Genomic DNA, 9,462 nt, shown 5'->3' with positions numbered 1-9,462 from the left:
CATTACTTTCTTTAAGGTCAAGACCTTGCCGCGGAGTCTATTTGCATGATATTTTAGACAACTTGGCGTAGGCCAATACACATTCAATTACTGTGATAGGAGGCATGATATCATTTTGATTTCGACACTCGGGTACAACCGAGTTAGCAACCAACATGAGAGGACTTACTCGCCTTCCGAACCCCAACCAAAGTAGGCAGTACTTACACACAACGGTTGTGTCCCTCAGCCAAAGATCCCAAACCCGGGGCCTCAAAGGGCCTTCATGTCTGTTACAAAAAACTTCAGAGTCAAGAAACTTGGAGGCATCATGTCGACCGGCGGCCAAGAGAGCCGACACATGTTAGTTTGTTTGTTTTATTATTTCTGTAGCGCACCTTAACCCAGAGGTACCTGGGAGCATTTGGCAAATGCAAGTGTTAGAGGAATGCAGGATCAAGGCATATAGATTTACACATGTTACAGATGATGTACAAAATTACACATAATACGGACGTCATACAAGATTGCACATAATAACGTTGTCAAATTACACATATACACGTCGGGCCGGCGACAGTTAAGTACAATGCAGTATACCAAGCAAGGGATAACTAAAGGATCAAAGGTAGTGAGGTGAGGCACAAGGTTAGTGCATCTCAATTAGCCATTTGATAGACTTCCTTTTCAAATTTGAGAATGAATTGGTGGTTTTCAATGAGGTGGGGAGTGAGTTCCAAAGCTGAGAAGCCATGACTGGGAAGCTGCTCTCCCCTGATTTTTGTAGTTTGTATCTCGGTACTAGCAAGCTGAGGGTGTTGGAGGACATGACGCGTAGCTTACCCTTTCAGCCACCGTAGCGGGCCATGGGGGACAAGAGCCGGTGATTGGCTGCTGAATGAGGTGGAACGTGTCATTCAGGTTCTCTTTCTTCCAGGAGGAGGATGTTGATCCTGACATCTCAGCGTATTGCTGGGCATACTGAATTGGGACACAAAAGAGTAAGAAGACTGAGGAGATTGCAGAAACACCCTTACCCTGTACTTTTGCTGATGAAAAAAACTTAATGGGTGTTTTAGACAGTTCGATTTCAATAAATCTTTTGTTTATATTTATTTGATGTATTATTGCGTTTTTAGTTCACATAATACCTTATACAAATGTAATCAAATCATTCCGACACTAAGAAAATTGTCATCCCTAAAATCATAAAATAACATTTCATTAAAAAAAGCAAATCTCTTCTCCCTATTCCTACAGTGTACAACGGAAAACAATACACAAGCGAGAGAACAAAAAGAAGCAAACAAACATACATCAGGTCAATTGTACAGTTCTCAGGCAATGGTCAGCATCAACTAACGTCACATGTTACATTTAGTTCATTATGAATACCATCCACTACACAACTCATCTTCACCCTGTTGCATCACAATTCCTATATCAGAGAAGATGTTTTGCAGAAATGTTGCCAGTGCCGCATTCAAAGCAAGTTGCAAAGTTAGCATTAGCCTCTCCCATAAACTGTCCATTAGTACCCATTCCGTCGAGTGTATGAATGGTCCCAGTCTCAAGATCCTGTCGTCCCCAAACTTGGGACATTCCATTACCAAATGAAATAAAGACTCAAGCTGGACTGTACTGCACATCCAACACTTACGCAATTCTCTGGGTACACCCAACTTAGGACCTATGGCCTCTAACGATGGCAGACAGTTTAGGCGAAATATGAAATAGCAGTCCTGATACGCCTGAGAGGGGAGTTATTTTAGATACATTGTTTGATCCAGTGGCGGAATATAGAAAATTTCTTTGTCCTTATATGGTGTCAATCTACCCAAATCCTGGATAGCCATCATTGTATCACATCTTTTTATCTTGTTTTTTATCACATAGTCAGACTCATTGCCCTCTATATCCTCCATCTTAATAGGTCATATCCTTTTTGAATTTCCTTAGACAGGGGTTAGAGATCATTAATAAGAGTTTTTTTAGATGAAAGCCCAAACTCATTTCATCTGCCTTCATTAACTTGTTCCATAGTGATACACTTCTCTTAACATATTGTGCTCACCATACGGTCAGCCCCAACTCTAGCCTAATAACACTAATTGGAGCTGATATTGGTATCCCTGGCATGTATTTTAAAATTCTACCCTCCAGGACGTTCAGAAATGTTCTACTTTTAAAGTTCACCAGTTCACAACCATATAAGACAATAGCTGTCCCCTTTAGTTTATAGAATTCGGTCAGAGGTTTCAGTGGGTACGCACAAAATGTACTTTTTACCATCTTCAACAAGGATTTACATGAGCATGTCTTATCCTCCATCCTAAGGTTCTGTTTTTCCATCTGTCTTTTTGAGGCAATAACAAACCCCAGATAACACATTGAGTCGATTCTTGATATTTTTGCATTATTCAACTTCCAAACAAGAGTCTTACTTTTTCTTTTTTTCGAGCAGGTCATAATATAAGATGTACTCGCATTCATTACCAGTTGATTTGTTTCAAAGTAGGTCTCAATGCCACATAAGAGTCTTTGCAGTCCCGCTGGTTGACTTTCAGATTTGGCCACTTCGGGGAGACCCCTTCCAGGTCCTGGCCACATCTCACAAATCTGACAAGTATAAGTTGATCAGAATTGGGGCTAGGACGCACCCCTGGCACACTCCCCTCTCTAAACGGAAAGTGCATGATAAATCTACCAAGGTGTTTAATCGAACCTTAGCAGAGTTGCCAGTGTAAAGCATCTGTATGACGTGTAACAGGCCAGAATCTATCCCCCAACACTTTAGTTTATTCCATAATAGTGTTATGTTGACATTGTCAAAGACTGCCGATAAGTCTATTGCTGCAACATATAATGGCCGGCTGAAATTCCCTTTGATGTCCAAGGTGCAGGCCGAAATAGCCAGCCCACTCAGAAATGTTCCAACCCCCTTTCTAAAACATGTTTGCAGTGGGTTAAATCTTTGCGTCTTCTCTGTCCAAAATGTAAGCTCCTTCAATACCAGCGTGGCAAAAAGTTTAGAGGAGCAATCAATTAGTGAAATTGGACGGCAGCTCATAGGATCGTCTCTTCTACCGTTCTTAAATACTAGGGTCGCTTCTAACCAGGATTCAGGACAATGTCCATCCACAGCAATGTGTGAAAACAATGTTGTGTGATGCTAATGGGACTATGTTGCATTTGAATTCGTTTGTAAAAAAATGTTCACCCACGCCTCTTCTGCAACACAACAGGATTGACATTTTACTTGGCATTTACTTTTGTTATTAAGAATCCACAAAATTCCCCTTTATTCTTTTTTACTGATTTTGCCAAAAATATCTTGGTTCTCACTAATGTAATTCTGGAGTCTGTGAGTCTTCTGTCACAGTTTATATTTTTGCCTCAACCTCTTTTTTTATTTTCCCTATTTCTTCCCACGAGCGATCAGAGCATTTGTTCAATAATTTCATCGCTTTCCGGAATTCACATTTTTTGAGGTTCTTATCTTTATCCCCATCCTTTCTCTTATGCGAGGTAAACAGTGTCTGTATGCAGTCAGGTTTTTCAATACCCCACTGTCCCAATATGGCTAATAGGCCTGGGAATTCCATTGGGGCCGCATACCAGTTTCTCTCCTCAGCTGAAAGGTTACCCCACCAAGACTCCAGACTCTGATTTACCTTTTCAAAGTTGCTGTAAATGAGAGTTACCCTATTTCTACCTTCTGCTAAAACTGAACACTGCAGACCTAATTCTGTGCCATCCTCTTGGGAATCAGTCCTCTCTCTCTCCACTAGGGTCAATTCTAATTGTGCGTGATCACTTAACTCAGTTCTTTTTATATCGGAGTTCTGGACAGTGTCACTCCCTATATTTTTCTAAAAAATATAGTCGATGGTCAATGAGGTCTCTGTGTTATACCACCTTGGTTCATTTTTCAAACTTTCACCAAACAATAGATTGGTCTGAAGGAACCCCCATCTAGACAGGAAATGCGACCACATTCTCCCGTTGTTGTTTTTGTCATTCCTTACCCGTTCACACAGATTAGTTGTTTTTCATACTCACTCACGCCCATATATCCAGCAATCCTAAACGTCTCTCTAAGCCATGTTTCCTGCAAAAGAATGTAATCAAATTCATCGAACACCTACATCATTTTTGGATTCATACATGAATGAAACCCTTGTGAATTCCAACATAAAGTCATCCTTTTACTGCCTCTTAAAGCTGGGTCTTGTGCCTGTGGTGGTCGGGAAGGAGTATGCGAACCATCCCAGCTTGAATTGGGTGATACTCTCGTAGCTTGCCTCTGTTGATAATTTTCAAAGTAGAACTGAATCGTAAGGTTTTCGTGACGTCTCTCCTTAGGCTCTTTGGGTAGTTGTTGGGGATGGTAGCTCTTAAAGCCTAACAATAGAATGTCCTCTTGATGTTCACTCACCAACCTTTCGATCAACTTTGGGTGGAAATGCACTGCACATTTCCCTAGATGATCTTGGTCAAATAGGTGGACACATTTTATATCCAACATCAAAAATTGCCCTTAAGTCTGGAATTGTGGATAGGATTGACAGTATGTTCGCTCTATTTAGAGGACTATGCCAGTCCTCGTTGAATACTGATTCAAAGATTACTGATTAAACAATATCCCCTTTCAGGTCAATCCTCTGGTCCCCCTTCCCCCATACATGGATGAACTGTTACTGTTCCTGACTTGATCCTCTTGATCTTTCTTCTGATCCCACATTATCTCCTTATTTCCAAAGTCTGTTCGAACGGAATCCACAATTCCTTGACCACACCTCTGTTTGCTGCAGGAAAATCATTTGTTTAGCATTACCACACTGCGCCCGCCTCCATATTGCCCAAGGGACACGTAGTCCCTTCTCCCTTTCCACGGGGGCCATTAAAACGATATTTTTAAAAAAGTAAACAAAGAAAATGGCCGCCATGGATTGTGGCAAAGGGACTACACATAGTCCCTTCTCCCTTTCCATGGCAACCAGTTGCAGCATGGGAAGGAACTGCAAGGGACGCAGAGCGTGGAACTTGAGCAGGTGAGTCTTTGTCAGGCTGGTAACAGCCTGCCGAGGGCCAATTAGATGGACTGATAAAAACTGATTGTCCCTCGCCAGGTACTAATCACATTTAATTGATCGTATATGCAGTAGTATACTGTGTGGTTGGTGCCACAAGACGTCAGTAAGGGGCCAATTATACATTAGACATAGCTCTCAACCATTTGTGTCGCAAAGGCGGGTGAAAACACACAATTTTATTTTTGGCGGGTGAGAGGCCCATTGAAATGAATGGGCTTGCAGGAGGCTCGGCGGGTGAGTCAGCTGTTTACAAGGCGGTGACACCCGCCAAAAGCGTGTGAGTTGAGAGCTATGCATTAGTCATTTATACCTTACATTTACCACCCACTTGCTGCCATTCAATAAGATGACAGCATGTTACATGGAATTGATAATCATAAAACAATGGATAGGGCTGAGCTAAGGATTTCTGAATTTCAAATATTGTGGCCCAGAAGGCTCTAGGAGACAGTTCTCGAAAACAGTTTTCAAATTCACTGGCCACCCCATCAGCTGAACTGTTCAGTACATTTGCAAACCCTTGTAACGAGAACAAATATTATTTATGAAAGAAAATACATTATTTACAATGACATGGCGAATGTATAAAGTACAAGCAGCAAATTGAATTGGCTCTTCACAGTAAATTATTGGTGGGATTATTATCCAGCTGAATGTTACTATTCTAATAACACCCTCGCTGGATCGGCCAGGGCCCAAGTTATAGCAGCACCCTGAGTTTAACATTTGGTTCAACGAACGGGTCTTGCACTTGCTGCGGCCCATTCATTGAACCAAATGCTTACTTAAGATGGCCGTCACGTACATGCAATGCGGGTCTCCGTGTGAAGCACCTCTTCTGTTTCCATGGTGGACTGGCAGGAATGAAGAAGCGGTGCAGTGGTCCAGTTAAGCAAAAGGTAAGTGTGCAAAGAACTAGGGGTGACAGGGGACAAGGGGGCAGAGGGGAGCATGTCGCATGTTCCGGCGGTTGTGAGAAGATTTCAGCTTGCTCAGAATACGGGATGGAATACTGAGATTCAGCCCAGGATCCAAGCAACCTGATTGGCTGATGCACCGCCCCAGATGCTAATAAAGCAATAATGCCACATTCCTAGGGCATCACCAGTTGGTAACGGCCCACAGACAAAGATTTGTACAGAGCAAGGGTGTTTAACAAGGGCCACGGGATGTTGCCATCTGGCAATGGTGAGAGAGGAGGGCCTTATTGCTATTAAAACATTCTACACAATGAGGGTAGAATGTTCTGTTTAAAGCCAAAAAATGCAAAGGGGAAACATTGGAATGTTGGAACAAAAGACTTATAATACCAGCCGTTTTTGCCCTCTGCCAGTACATTGTCTACAATAAACCAGCTAACATGCCATGTTTTAATAAAGCAATAATGTCACATTCCGAGAGCATCACCAGTTGGTAACAGCCCGCAGGCAAAGATTTGAGCAAAGCAAGGGTGTTTAAGGGGGACCACGGTACATTCCCATCAGGCAATGGTGAGAGGGGAGGGCATTATTGCTATTAAAACATTCTACACAATGATGGTAGATTGTTCTGTTTAAAGCAAAAAGAGACAAAGGAGAAAACATTGGAATGTTGAAACAAAAGACTTACACCTGCCATTATTGCCCTCTGCCAGTGCATTGTCTACAATCGACCAGCTAACATGCCATTTTTGAATGTGCGCTAAGCAGCCATTTCAGGCGCTGGAACGTGTGTTAACGTCCCAGCGGGCCAAGTTTAAACCCAGAGCGAAGCTTTACGCAATTAGCACCCCAGGTTACCAAAGCGGCAACCTGAGGTGCTAAAAAAATAAAAAAGAGGATAACATTCATTGAACGGGACGCGCAAGACGTCCCGTTCAATTAATAAAATCCTTTTCCAAGATGGCCACCATGGAAAGGGACGACAGGGCTCTTCAGAGCCCCTATTCCCTTTCCATGGCATCGGAGAAGCAGGAAAGCTGCTGCGACAGCGGCCTGCACCGCCACACCAAGCAGGTAAGTGGGGGTGGGAAAATGGCAAACAAATAAATAAATAAGGGAACGCAGGGTGGGGGAAGATGGCGGTAGGGGTAGCCGGCTGTCAGGAGGCATGGAACGGTTCAAGCCTGTGTTCCTAGCCACCTCATTGGCTGGCTCCCTCCGCCAGGGTGCTAAATTTTGATAACCTTGACTGGAACCTGCCAACCACAGACTTGCAAGTTACACGGCAGGCTTACAGTCCAAAGGCTGTTGACCTACCTTAGCTATGGGCCAGAGCTGTATGTGGGCTTGCAGTGGATGATAGGATACATCTGTGGCTATAGAGTTGGCTGTGCATGGCTCATAGTGGAGTGTGAGGGCAGTGAGGCTTCACACAAAAAGTAAGGAGTAGTTGGGTGGTAGCTTGTCTGGTACTTAGACAGAGCTTTGCAACTTTATGGGCTTCCCAATTTCTTCACTTAGAACCGACAATTAATTGCAGATGACAAGTAGGAAATTGAATAGAGCTTACCTTGTGCTGGTCAGTTACATCGACACGGGGGTGGACAGAGAGGCCTTGCACTTCTGGCAGGTTTGGCGGTTGGGAAGTGCTCAGAGAGGTAGGTTTAGTTGTTGGCTTGCGATGTCTCGTCAATAGAGGGGGGCAGCTGAGGTGTTTTCTGGGGAATATTTCAATGCTTCTCCTTTGATCGAGCAATACCCCTCTCCTGGCACAATGTGCACAGATCATATCCTGAAGGGATTTGTGTACAGATAGAACAGCACTTGACAAAGGTGTGGCAGCAGAGGCCCCAGGGAGCACAGTAGGCAACCTCATGGAAAAATGCTAATGGAGCCAGACTCTCACTTTCCTGACAGTTTCTACAGAAGGCCATGCTGATTTAATTATTCTGACAGGGGCTGTGATATGATATGGTATGATATGGCATTTGTAATGCGCCTATACAGTAGTGTTTCAAGGCGCCATGGGGTAAGGAAGGGGGAACAGAGGGAGGACAAACACAACAATCTTACTAGGCCAAGTGACATTGAGGTCGCGCAAGTGCAGGGGTGGGGGAGGGGAAAAGTGCCAGGGGAAAGGGGAGCGGGCAGTGCTGTACATGGGATCAAAACAGTAACAAGAAGTGCAGCCAGCAGGTGGCAGGTGCAACGGTAAGTGCACACAGCAGGTGTCCAAAAGTGCAGGTAGGGGGACTGTAGGGTTACAGATACAGACCCAAGTCCAAGGGTTGCCGGTAGGCAGTGCAGGTGTGCAACTGCGCGGGCAGGGACCTGGGCCCAATTCAGTGGGTAGCCAGGTGACCAGTGCAGTATTGGACAGGAAATCAGCCGGGGTCCAAAAGTGCAGGTAGGAATGGGGTGCTGGCTAGACCTTCAATTGCACAGGCGCAGATACCCATCGATTAGCCAAAAGGGAATGACATTTCACTTCTGATCAACTCTCATCCAGGCTATGTTCACAAGTAACACCTCAAAGGGTCAACATGTGATCTGCCCTTGACAAAAAGGTGAGATCTGCCAGAGCGCCTGGAGACCATGCAGATCCCAGTACTATCACATTAAATAACATAGAGAGGACAAACTCAAAACAGAATGTTTGGAATGCAGAACCTGGTCCAGTTGATCTCCTTAGACCTCTGCCCTCTAGATGGCGCCACCACTCAGCCACAACTAATGCAACAATGTCCTGTGCGGTTCCAAAATTTCTGATTGTGAACCACGGGTGCTTGTACAATGGAGGGCAACAGGTTTCACGTGACCAGTCTTCCTGAATGTTATTCTGATAGGGTTGCTCCGGAAGTAGCCACACTCGGAGTATGCCAGCAGTGCCAGTGTGGAGCCCTGCCTTCAGGAAGTGGAAGTAAATAGCAGCGAAACTAGCCAAGGCAAAATATATTTGAATAGCCTCGATGGTGGGGCAGGGTCTCCCGAGCTGCACTAACGATGCAGAGGCTAGGTGAGGAAGACTCACACACACTTTGGAGAATTCTTTATCTGGACCACACCAACCAGCCCCCTTCATTTAACAAATATCATACACAAACTATGCTTGGAGGGTCCCTTGCTTTTTCATCGACACACTCGGTTGGCCCAATATCGTTGGAGCTTTTATTACTCTTAAAGTCAATGATCTCGGAGCTATGTGATTATTGCGATGGCCGAAAATGTCGACTTTTTTTAACCCTTTACACCACATAACCATGTAAGAAAAATGAATAAAGAACTAATTAGTAAAACGAGTAAAAGACCCAGATTCTAGAAATTAAGTATGTACCTAGATAATGCACTACTTAGAGCTCTGGTCTATGTAAAGGAGAAAGCGGCAAAGAAGGGATCAGCCTAGGTGCTGGTTAAATGTTGTGGGGGATCGCTGATTCGTCCCTTTGGAACAGATTAGTTATAAACCC

The sequence above is a fragment of the Ambystoma mexicanum genome, chromosome 3p, assembly GCF_040938575.1.
Source record: "Ambystoma mexicanum isolate Mex_15411 chromosome 3p, UKY_AmexF1_1, whole genome shotgun sequence".
NCBI classification, from domain to species: domain Eukaryota; kingdom Metazoa; phylum Chordata; class Amphibia; order Caudata; family Ambystomatidae; genus Ambystoma; species Ambystoma mexicanum.
This window is presented reverse-complemented; position numbering follows the sequence as displayed.